Raw genomic sequence first — 13,054 nt, forward strand, 5'->3', positions numbered from 1 at the left:
TGAAAATAAACTAGGACTTCACTAATATGCTTGGGGCCTAGGGCTGTATTATGCAGTTTAAGATTGAAGTAAAAACAACTATAACTTCACTTGAATTAATTAATAACAATCTGCAAGGCTTTGAAAGAGGAGCTTCATTACCAGGAACAGCTAAGAAGTAGCAGAATTGCATAACAGAGGATAGGTTGCCTGGTGGAACATCAAAGCCATGAGAAAGGGGAGAGTTGTTAATGCCTGTGGAATGAAGAGATTAGTAGATTATAAAGAGCCAACAAGTCAAGTGACTCCCTCAGCACTGTCTGACTAGACATGCTGCTACTACTGCCAGGTAGTTGGTTTTAAACTTTGAGTGGCCAGGAAACAAATGAGGGGTGGCAAGTGAATCCCAGTGAATCCCCTGCTGGTTACATGCCTGGCTCTACCTTTATTCACATCTAGAGAGCAGAACTGAAGATCCCATTTAGGAGCTTCAGGACTCTGGAAATGTGTCCATTAAATGTTAGATGGCAGATGAAATGTGATACGATAAAGGGGAAATAAACCGCTATGCTACTAACATGCAATAGACTACTTTTAGCTGATATTCCCACTCTACTTGCTTAGATGTGCAATTTTGTAAAAATGGTTGCAGGGGAACCAAAAACAAATCAACAACAGCAACAGAGAGCATGGCAGAAGGAAAGCAAGTTTAGAAAACTGGATTACAATTCTAACACTTGCCCAGTTTTCATTTGGTAACCTAGATTTTGCCTTTGTCAGGCACTGTACACATACATATTACAATAGAGCCATTGTTGTGACTAGCACATCTAGGTGCTTTTGTCATTTAAATAATAATTTGGACCCACGGGAGGGATTTTTATAATACATATTTTACTTGCTTTGATTTATGGTTACAAAGAGTTGCTTCTGATGAAAACCCCCTCCTGATTGCTGTTGTCTTCTTTATGTTGTCATGAAGAAGGACGGGTAGGCATTTATTAATGTCATATCAAGCAGTGTATTTGGAAGATATAGAAAAGTAAAAAATGAATGGGGGGTTGGGGGAATAATTGGGAAACAGGTAGGAGAAATGGAAGAATCTTTAAGGTGGACCAAAGTAAAATATAGTTCAGTTAACTGCAGGTAATTATGAAATACTAACAATTCAAATCTATACTTGATCAGGAAAATGCGTATTCATAACCTGTAAGAAATATTCAGGGAGATTAAAGTTCTAATGATGCCAAAGTAGGATGGGAGAGGGAGAAAGGATAATTCAATAAATATCAGTATGAATTTAGTCCATGTAGACCATGAGTAGATAGTTTGTGACTCAGTACAGAGAAATATCTTGTTTTCTAGAAATTAAAAGGAAAGGCGACCTCAAAAATTGCCACAGTATGCAAAATGATGGCCAGGGGAGAAGACAGATTAAAAAAAAAATCCCTCTAGAAGCCTTCACTAAACTGCTTAAAAGCAGTTTAATGGAAAGAATACAGAGTGATGGGAGTAGAAAAAAAATAGAGAATATGTAAATTCAGTCATGGCACAAGTTGGTCACAAGTCAGTAATATACAGATGAAACAACCCTGTCTATTCATGCGCACTACACTCCCATGCCATTACTACAAAGATCATTTACATGGATAAGATCATCTCAGGGATGAATCACGTGGAATTAAATGAGCCAGTCTTGAGTGGGCAAAGGAAAACTTTCTGAAGAGTAGGACTAAAGAGCTTCTGTGGGTTTGAAAATACACACTCCCATAATTTCTCATTTTAGTTGATATTTTAGGAATACTCCTGGATTCCTTGTTACTGGTTAACCTCAGACATAACAGCACTAAAGTAAGATTTTCTGTTACCTTTCCTAAATTGGTGGACTGCAAATTAGGGCTTCCAAACTAGTCTCTATTATAAGTATGGTCCTCACTTTCTCTCTGGGCTACCGGAAAGTGACGTATGTGGGCATAAAGCTAACAGGTTTTGGAACACCCAAACTAGTAAATACTGCTGCAGTGATTTTGCTAGGAGGTCTGGTTATCATGAACATCTCAAAACCCTTTGCCTCTGCATTAGTTTTGCACAAAATGCTGAGTTCAAGGTCCCAGCCCTTATTTTGAAGGGGCTCAGTGGCCTGGATCCAGAATATCTGAAAGGTAACTTAAAACTTCAGGACGAAGGTGGTCATCAACAACTTTCTTTGTCCAAGGAATACTTTTTCTACACTAAGAGAGTAGATAATACTGTGGGTGCAACAGATAGGGACTTTTTTAAGTTCTGAAGGATGTAAAATTTGCACCCTCTCCCCCAACTTTGGTACCCAGTCCTTTTTCTGTTCTTAACAGGACATCCACCTTCCATCCCATTCTCCACCTCTTCTGCCTGCTACTGGAGTAAGGGAGCTCCAGAGCTGATCCTACAGTACTCTAGCTGGGTTGCATATGGAGCCAGGGTCAGCTAGAGGTAATGGTGGCAGTGGGTGGGTTCCCCTTCTTAAGCCTGCTCCTAGGCTGGTGAGAAACACTCAGGGAGGAGGAGCTCACCCACTGCTACCACTGATGCTGTCCCCATCTGAGACCTGGTTCCCAAACAGGTCAATTGGAGTGGCGAAGGAATAGAGAAAGAGCTCCCCCTAACCTTGGTTCAGCCATGGACAAGAAGGCCAAAAGCAGTGGTAATCAGGGGAAGCAGGAATGAGAGGGAAAGGAAGAGGGAGACTTTTTTTCTGCTTCAGGGACTTAAATCCCTATTTTTTGTTGCCACAGCATGGTCCAAAAGGAGGGGATGATTGGACTAATGCCCCTCTACCACCCCACCACCATGGATCCACTTCTGCACATCACACAACTGAAAGCTAAACTAGAGATGGGAAACGAACTTGTGTCCAGGGTTAATGGCATTGCTTAATGCACTTTGGACATTATTAGGATACAATGGGAGCTATAGAAATGAATGGAAGTCCAGTAAGGGATAGAGGAAGATATATGAGTACTACTGAAAGGATTGTCTATGTTGCCTTTGGAAATATACTGTCTTGTCACCTTATTACAAATATTAACAGAAATGTTGAAAGGGGAGAAAGGAAGCAGTTTGTAAAAGCACTTGAGGACTTCTCATTATGAAAAGTTGGCGAATCTAGACCAACAGGCAATAGAAAAAAAATCCTGGGGAGAGGAACTTGTTTGAGGATGGGCATGGCTTGGAAGAGGAAAGAGGACAAATGCCACAAGACTTGTATACTACACTTTCAATTAAGGGGCACAAAATATATGATAAGGTAAGAATACTAATGACATTTTAGAGGATTGGAAAGGCTATGTAATTATGGATGATACAGAGAAGGCTGAAGTACTTAATCACAGAATCATGTAAAATTAGTTTCATAGTTGGTAGGGTTGAAAGGGACCTGAGCAGATCATCAAGTCCGACCCCCTGCCATGGCAGGAAAGAGCACTGGGGTCAAACGACCCCACCAAGGTGTTCATCTAACCTCCTCTTAAAGACTCCCAGGGTAGGAGCCAGCACCACTTCTCTTGGAAGTTGGTTCCAGATCCTAGCCACCCTGACTGTGAAGTAGCGCCTCCTGATATCTAGCCTGAATCTACCCTCTGCCAGCTTGTGACCATTATTTCTTGTCACTCCTGGGAGTGCTCGGGGGAACAGGGACTCTCCCAATGCCTGATGGTCCCCCCTGACCAGTTTGTAAACAGCCACTAGGTCCCCCCTCAGCCTTCTCTTGTGGAGGCTGAACAGTTCAGGTCCCTTAACCTCTCCTCGTAGGGCCTACCCTGCTGATCCCTGATCATGCGGGTGGCCCTCCTCTGGACCCTCTCCATGTTGTCCACATACCTCCTGAAGTGCGGTGCCCAGAACTGGATGCAGTACTCCAACTGCGTCATAAGCAGTGTTGCATAGAGGGGGAGGATCACCTCCTTGGACTTGCTTGAGATACATCTGTGGATCCATGATAATGTACGGTTGGCCTTCCTGACCGCTTCCCCACACTGTTGGCCTATGTTCATTTTAGCATCAATAATGACCCCAAGATCCTTTTCTGCCTCTGAACTGACAAGAAGGGAGTTCCCCAGCCTGTAGGCATGCTGATGGTTCTTCCTCTCCAGGTGCAGCACCTTGCACTTGTCAGTGTTGAAACCCATCCTGTTCTCATTCACCCCCCCACCCCCCCCGTAACCTGTCTAGGTCTGATTACAGCCTATTCCTCCCTTCTAGCGTGCCCACTTCTCCCCACATCTTAGTGTCATCTGCAAATTTGAACAGGGTGCTTTTTACACCCTTGTCCAAGTTGCTGATGAAGATGTTGAACAGTGCAGGCCCAAGGACCGAGCCCTGAGGAACCCCACTGCCCACATCCCTCCAGGTCAAAAATGACCTGTCCACCACCACTCTCTGGGTGCGGCCCTCCAGCCAACTAGTGACCCATTTGGCTGTGTAGGTGTTGACGCCACAGTCTCCTAGTTTTTTATTGAGAATGGGGTGAGAGACAGTCTCAGAGGCCTTCCTAAAGTCCAGAAAGACTACATCCACTGCTACACCTGCATCTAAGGATTGTGTGACCTGGTCATAGAAGGCCACCAGGTTGGTCTGACAGGACCTGCCTCTAATGAACCCGTGTTGGTTGCCCCTAAGCATAATCTCCCCTGCTGGCCCCTCATGGACATTGTATTGGAAGGGACCTCCGGAGATCATCTTGTTCAACCTCCTCCTCAAAACAAGACCATCCCCAACTATATCATCCCAAACAAGGCATCTACCTGGGTCTTAAGATCATCTAAGGACAGAAATTCCACAGCCTATCTGGTTTACCTGTTCCAGTACTTTATTACCCTCCTAGTGAGAAAGTTCTTCCTAACATGTAATGCAAAACTTCCCTCGCTGCAACTTGAGACATTACTCCTTGTTCTGTTATCTGCCACCACTGAGAACAGTCTAGCTCCACCCTATTTGGAACCACCCTTCAGGTAGTTGAAGGCTGGTATTAAATCCCACCTCAGTCTTCTCTCCTCCAGACTAAATAAGCCCAGTTCCCTCAGCCTCTTCTAGTAAGCAATGTGCCCCAGCCCCCTAACCATTTTATTGCCCTCCACTGGACTCTCTTCAATTTGTTTACATTTTTTCTGTGGTGGGGTGGAAGGACAAAACTTGACACGGTACACAACATGTGCCCTCACCAGAGCCAAATGGAGGAGAATAATTAGTTTCCTCAATCTGCTGCAAAACTCATACTAAATGCACCCCAGTATGCTGTTAGTCTTCTTCACAACAAGGGCACCATGTTGGCTCATATTCAGCTAACTATCCTTTGTAACTCCCAGGTCATATTTTGCAAAGCTGCTGTTTTAGCTAATCTGTCCCCAGCCTGTACCGGTGGCATGGGATTGTTTCATCTTAAATGCAGGACTTTGCATTTGTGCTTTTGGAACTTGATAAGATTTCTTTTGGTCCAATACTCCCATTTCTCTAAGTCTGTCTGAATCCTGGCTCTCCCCTCCAGTGTATTTACTACCCCCTTGAGCTCAGTTTCTTCTGAAACTTGCTGAGGGTGAACTCCATCCCATTTTACAGATCTGACCCTTGGGGAACTCCACTTGATATCAGCTGCCAACTAGACATTGAGCCATTGATTGCTACCCTTTAATCCCAATGATCCAGCCAGTTTTCTATCGACCTTGCAGTCCATTCATCTAATCCATACTTCCTTAGCTTGCTGGTGAGATGTTGAGGGAGACTGTATCAAATGGCTTGCTAAAATCAAGGTATATCGTGTCCACTACTCTCCTAGCATCCATCAAGCCAGCCATCTCATCACAGAAGGAAATCTGGCTGTCTGACCAGTCTGTAGTTTCCCAGATGCTCCTTCTTCCCTTTCTTAAATATGGGGACTATATTTGCCATTTTCCAATCAGCCAAGATAATAAAAAATAATAGCTAGCAGATATACAATCACATTGGCCAACTTCCTCAGCACCCTCAGGTGCATTGCATCCAGCCTCATGTATTTGTACAAATCTAGCTTTTCTAAATAGCCCCTAACCTGTTCTTTTGCCACTATTGGCTGTTCACCACCTACCCAAACTGTGCAGCCCAGTGCAATAGTCTGGGAGCTGACTTTGCTTGACTAAGGTAAACAAGTCATTGAGTACTTTTCTGCATCATCTGTCTTTTTCTGCATCATCTATCCCTGGGTAGCCTCCTCCATTCAGTAAGGGCTTCCTCTTGTTGCTGACATACTTGTAGAAACCCTTCTTGTTACCCTTTTCATCCCTTGTTAATTGCAATTCCAATTGTGCTTTGGCCTTCCTGATTTCATCCCTGCATGCCTGAGCAATGTTTTTATACTCCTCCTTAGTCATTTGTCTAAGTTTCCACTTCCTGTAAGCTTCCTTTTTGTATGTTAGCTAACTGAAGGGTTCCCTGCTAAACCAAGCTGGTCTTCTGCCATACTTGCTAGCAGTGGTGACATATAAGTGATGCACGGGAGTGCACATGCACCCCCTGAGAACACTGGTGCACTCCCTGACAGGCCGCACTTCCTGCTTAGGCTACAGGCAGGGGGGCCAGGCGAGAGCACTAGTGTACCCCCCATGAGCGCTGGCCGGGGAGTAGGAAGTGCCGCGGCCACTTATGGCAGTGCTGTGGCCACTTCTGGGAGCACCATGGCTGCTTTCCAGTCAGCCGATTGGCCATGGGGAGACCTCCCCCCCCCCCCGTTGCTGACTGGTCACTGGGGGGGGGGGGCATGTGCTAACTGAGGTTGCCCATGACTGCTAGTCTTCTTGAGCAACAGGGTGGTTTGTACCTGCATCCTTAGTAAGATTTCTTTAAAATATAACCAACTTTCCTAGACTCCTTTCCATCTCAGACTGGCCTCCCAGGGCATCCTGCCTATGTGTTTCCTGAGTGAGCTGAAATCTGCTTTTGTGGAGACCAGGATCTTTACTCTGCTGCTCTCCTTCATTCTTATCTTTGGGATCCTGAACTCAATTGTCTCATGGTCTCTCCTGCCTAAGTTGCCATCCACTCCTACATTCCCCACCAATTATTCCCTGTTTTTGAGCTTCAGGTCAAGAACAGCATGGTCTATAGTTGGCTTCTAAAACACATGCACCAGGAAATTGTCCCCGTCACTCTGCAAAAATTTCCTGGGTTGCCTGTGCATTGATGTATTGTCCTCCTAGTAGATATCAGAATACTCCCCCATGAGAACCAGAGCCTATGATTGGAAAACTTCCTCCAGCTGCTTGAAGAAAGATTCATCTATCTCATTATCTTGGTCTGGTGGTCCATAGAAGACACCCACCATGACATCACCCTTGCTGCTTTCCCCTCTGATCCTAACTCAGAGTCTTTCAACAGGCCTATCTACAGTTCCATCAGTTTCATACTAGAGCGTCATTAGGTACATCCCATCTCTTGACAGCATTCCATATTCTTGGAACAATGTCCCATGTTCAAAGAAGCCAAAGCCATGCTGGCAATACAATCTGCACAGCCATGCACTGATCTGCAAGATTGCCTGGAAAACATATCTCTCCTGACCTCTCCCGTCCTGGTTCTTCCCCTTGACCAGAAGGATTGAGGAGAAAACCATCTGAGTTCCTGCCCCCTTCATCTTTGCATTCAAAACCCTGTAGTCACTTTTTATCTGCTCAGGGTCAATTCTAACAGTAGCACTGGTAATAGCCAGAGGGCTGAATGAATAACATGGGGTAGTACCTAGAGGGCCAAATGAGTCTCAGTAATCCTTTCATGACCTTTTGGATCCATGTTCTGGGCAAGAAGCAGATCTCCCAAGACTACAGGTCAGTCTGGCAGATAGATGCCTATGTCCCCTGCAGAAGGGAGTCTCCCAGCACCACCACCCATTGCATCCTCTTGGTGGCAGTGATCTCTATCCTTTCAACCTCGGGGATGCCTGGCCTGGCTTCTTTTACTGATAGACTGTGATCCTCCTTTTCTCTTGCCAGGGCTCTGTGTATGTTTTCCAGGCAAACTGTTGCTGGTAGGGATGAAGACTTCTGCTTGCTTCCAGCTTCCACCTTCTTGGGAGTCTGTGTCTTCTTCTTTCTCTAGCGCTGTCTTTGGCCGTCCTTCCTTTGCAGTCCTAGATGTCTCCTTCAGCATCAAATTGATAAAAGTCCTCATGGTGGAGGTTGCTTTAGAGCCTCACCACGTCCTGTAGCTCTTTTGCCTGCTCCCTGAGGGACACCATCAGGAGGCACTGCTCACATAATGGGTACTTCCAAACCTGGCTGTCATCGGAAGGAACCTGCAAGCCGCAGTCTCCACAGTGCCAAACCAGGAGCTAGGTGAAAGCCTAAATAGTAGGCAGTCCTTCCTGGATGCATGCCTTATAGGTGCAAACAGAGGAAGAACTGGCAGTGGTAGTGGCTCTGGCATTGCTAAGTCCTCCAGCCATGTTTCTGGGTCTTTTAAATCTGCTGCCTTTCTCTTCCAGCCCAAGCAGAGCTTCCCTATCAAACTCTACTGTAAGATGGCCTGTTCTCTGCTCCTTGGTTCCATTTTACCTGCTAACATGCTTCCTATCACCAATCTTACAGTGAAGGAAGGTGAGACAGAGTTTCTGGGAAAACATCCTAGACAACTACCCACTCACTCTCAACTCTAGTTAAGCAAGGGACTTAAGTATGTGTCTAACTGCTGAGTTTTAGCTACTTGCACTAAATATACTGTACACAGGTTAGTTACTCTTATTTAAGGAAAGAGTTTAACTTAACGGCTCCCCTTCACAGAGAGTGGTAGCAAACTGAGCTATGACCTGCTTGCAAATTGCCTTGTTTTCTGACCATTTGTTGTTGGGTTTTTTTTAGAGTCCAGCACAGAATGACAAAAGTGTTTAGGGGCCTGAGAAGCAAGACTTCCGAGGAAAGGTTGAAAGAACTAGGCTTGTTTAGCTGGGAAAAGAGAAGACTGAGGCGGGATTTGATAACAGCCTTCAAATACCTGAAAAATGATTATAGAGAGGATGAAGATGGGCTTTTCTCCGTGGAGACATGCCTAGGAGCAATGGCCTTAAACTGCAACAAGGGAAATTTAGGTTGGATATTAGGTGGAAATTTCTGACTATGGGGGTGGTCAAGCATTGGAATAGACTACCTCAAAGCCATGGAATTCTCATTCTTTGAAATCGTCAAAAGCAGACTGGACCAATGCTTGGCTGGGATGGTTTAATCAGGGGTGATCCTGCCTGGAGCAGGGGGCTGGTCTAGATGATCTAATGAGGTCCCTTCCAGCCCTACTTTTCTATGATCCTATGATTTTCCTTTTCACAAAGATATCTGTTGTACATATGTGGGTGCCTTTTTACAGTCCCTTTAGACTCCAAGAGTCCTCTTCTTCTTTTGTTTGGTTTATCTTCTACTCTCTGATATCTGTTTCTTAATACCCTGTCTTTTTTTTCTTCAGTCCACTTACACTTGGTCCACTGTTTTTGTTTGTTTTTTGGCTCCAGTCTATTACTAGTAACATACCTCTTCTTTTCTATTGTTATGAATTAGTCACTTAGGAGTGAAGTTTATGCCTGTGTACATGGCGAGCATTCTGCCTAACATCCTCCAAAAAAAAAAAAAAATCAGCTGTATGAAGACTTGTGTCTGAGATAATTTTATATCTAAAATAGAAAGTTTTATTTTATGGTTGACCTGTGACAAAATCTATTCATTTGTTTTCCTTATTAAAATACATATTATTATTATAGTCTCTTCCCCTCCCCCAATTAAATCAAAAACTTTTTTCTAAATAAAATTTCATTTTGAAAATGCCAGAATGTTTCATTTCACCTTCTCTGAATTTTTTTCCCATTCCATCATATTTTACATTTAAAATTACATAACTGTGTTAACTGCTTGTTTTAAAATTAAATAGCTCTTCTCCTCTTCTTTACCTGTAATGCTAGCCTCTGACCCCCTCAGTGTAATGCCAAGTAGTACATAGTCATGGGGCAGCTTCTATAGGTTGAAGATCTACTTCCACAATCTATTTGTTCACCCTATATTTTAGTAGTAGTTTTGGATTCCTTGCTGCTAATAACCTCTGACATCAGCTAGATGTTTTACCATGCTGTTCCTATGGTAGTAACAATCTTCCTGAGATTGTCTGCAAGAAAACTACTCTCATTCAAATAGCTCATCAAGATTGCCTTGCATAAGGCTGACAATAAATTAGCCAAGTAAGAACTTTTATTAGCAAATAAATCAATGGTAGAAATAACACATTTTTCTCTGCCATGCTGTGCACTAGCCCTTGGTGAGTTGCTTCATTATCTTACTGAAGCTAGCCTTGTTTTGCCTTCTCAACTCCTGTCTACTAAATTTTAAGCTCTTCACAGCAGAGAACCTTTCTTTCAATTTAGGGGAAATTACTAGTATTCATTCTGGCACCATGAATAACAATTGTACTTTTATTTTCTTTTTCTTTTTTTTAAATGTAGTGTTTTTTATTGCAGTTATGTGCAGAGATTCCAGAACTGTGTACAGAGAAGCTTTGGGGGCAAAAGGCACTATACCAATAGGTATATTTTAATGTTAGTATCAATTGTCACTTTCAATCATCCTCTTGTGTCACTGTGAACATTCATAGCAGAGGGAGGTGGTGATTAGAAAAACACACGCACATTAAAAACCAACCAAGTCCTTATGGATGAAAGATGAAAGTTTGCTCACTCCTTCAATTTTTCTGTTGCAGTTTTGTATGTTTCCTTTGCTGCTTTAAATTTTAAGGCATTTTATAAGTCAGCTGGTAACACAGGGAAACCTCTGATGAACCTTTTGTGTAACTCATTTTAAGTTTGTACTTATGCATTTGAACCTTCCTTCCTGTGCAGTTCTAATTTTACCTTGCCTCATATCCAAGAGCAGCAGCACGAATGAACTATGTAGAATAAAGTACCTCCATTTCCTGACACTTGAGGAAGCCAGCAGCCCTGAGCTGTGGTGTGTAAAGAGTTCTAAAGTCACTCCATTTAAATGCAGATTTTTGACAGTCACCCAGTTTAACTAGAATAAACTCCTTTTTTCCCCATCTTCTCAGAAATATAAGAAATCAGAATTAACCAAGGAGCCTTTCTTGAGAGCAGACTTCAGTATTCAATTTTGAGAGGGCACTGTAATTAAAAAAAAACTTATCCATGTAATCTAAGAGAAGAAAGGCTAGGATGTGCTTCAAGTAAATTGAATTTCCTTTCTCACTAATAGTGGGAAAACCTATTTTGCATTCATATAGCAGGGCTGACTAGAACATCTGAATGAGGTAAGAGGGGGAGACCTTTAGCCTCTTTCTAAGGTAATACAGGGACTCAAATCATGGGGATAATATGAATGGGTGGTTAGAGGGTTTTTTATCACAGATAAACCTCCCTCACTGTGAGGGACCAACCTCTGCCACTAAGTGAGATCAGGAGTAAATCTACTGCCATCAATGAAGTTGCAGTGATGTAAAACCAGGAGTTAGCAACATTTTGCAATCCTAGGCCACAGCCTGGGACCTGGCTCTCTGCTGTGGATGCCAAATCTCTACCCCTTTGAGACTTCAAGCTGCCTGAGCTTACTCTCACTACAAAGATATGGGTTCTCTGTAGTGAAAATAAGCACAGGCAGGAAAGAGCAGCAGGAAGAGCTGCTCAGGAGTTCAGGGGTCATGTGGCTTAGTGCAGCTGGGTGCAGCCTGATATTCCTTGCTGCCCCTTACTGATTTAGACCTTCTTGAGCTGGATCCAATCTCTTTGGGGCTGTAAGTTGTCAACCCCTGGAAACTATTACTAGAGAAGGAAATGTATTGAACGAAGATGTAAACAATCTTATTGACCTTCTTTGTTTTATTTTAAATCTCAGTGAATTGAGAATGAATATAATACATCTGTGAATTTCTTTTCTTTAGCCAGTATAACCGCTTTTTAAAGACATTGAAGTTTTTCATGCTTTGATGTTTGATAATTTTCTTTAAATGCATGAGTACTTGTTTTTAAATTGATCCTGCTTTTTGAAATATTTTGTGGGGGGTGAGGAAGGGGAAAGGGGCTGTTTAATTAAAACTTGAAAGAAAAATAGCTCCAAAAGCCTATGTTTAATAGGACTGTCTTGAAAGCAAAATTCGTGACACTTGCCAGCAGCGACAGCCTCCTGTCATCCAGCATGCAGATCTGTGGCCTTGCACCCCTGGAGGGCTGTGCAACTGTGCCAGAGTCCTCCCAGGCGTGTGGGCTCCCCATATCTGTACCAGATGACAGGAGGCTGCCACTGCCAACTGGGACTGGTGCTGGTCTCAGCCTGCACCCGGTGCCAGGGAAGATTGATGCTGCCACTGACCCCAGACAGCAGTGGCAGCCTCCTGTCATCCAGGTGCAGATCTGGGGGCCCACAGCCCCAGAGGGCTGCACGGCTGTGTTGGACTCCTCCCAGGAGTGCAGGCCCCTAGATCTGTGCCACATGACAGAAGGCTGTTGCTGCTGCTGCCTGGGACCAGCACTGGGCACAGCCTGCACCCAGCACCAGGCTCCATAGGGCTCAGCCTGGCAGTGGGAGGTGGAGCGCAGCCCCGGCTCTGCCTGCCTTGTGCCACTGGGCTGCACTGAGTGGCTCTGCAGCCCCCTGGAGCTTAGCCCAGTGGCAGAAGGTGGAGCACAGCCCCGGCTCTCCTTGCCTCCTGCTGCCAGGCTGCATTCCATTGGGCTGGCAGAGCTGATCGGACTGCAGCCTGGCAGCGGGAGGCGGGCAGAGCTGGGGCTGTGCTTCGATCAGCTCTGCCAGCCCTATGGAGTGCAGCCCAGAGGCAGGAGGCAGGGAGAGTGGGGAATGTACTCTGCCTCTTGCCAACAGGCTGAGCTCCATGGGACTGGTGGAGCTGATCGGAGTGCAGCCCAGCAATGGGAGGTGGGCAGAGCCAGGGCTGTGCTTAGATCACCTCCACCAGCTGCATAGAGCCCTCCCCTCTGGCCTGCGCTACATGGGGCTGCAGAGCCGCTTGGAAGCACAGCCTTGGCTCTCGCCTGCCTCCCACCACCAGGTTGCTTTGAAACTCAAAATGTTTCGAAACT

This window comes from Alligator mississippiensis, chromosome 3, assembly GCF_030867095.1.
Source record: "Alligator mississippiensis isolate rAllMis1 chromosome 3, rAllMis1, whole genome shotgun sequence".
In the NCBI taxonomy this organism is placed as follows: Eukaryota; Metazoa; Chordata; order Crocodylia; family Alligatoridae; genus Alligator; species Alligator mississippiensis.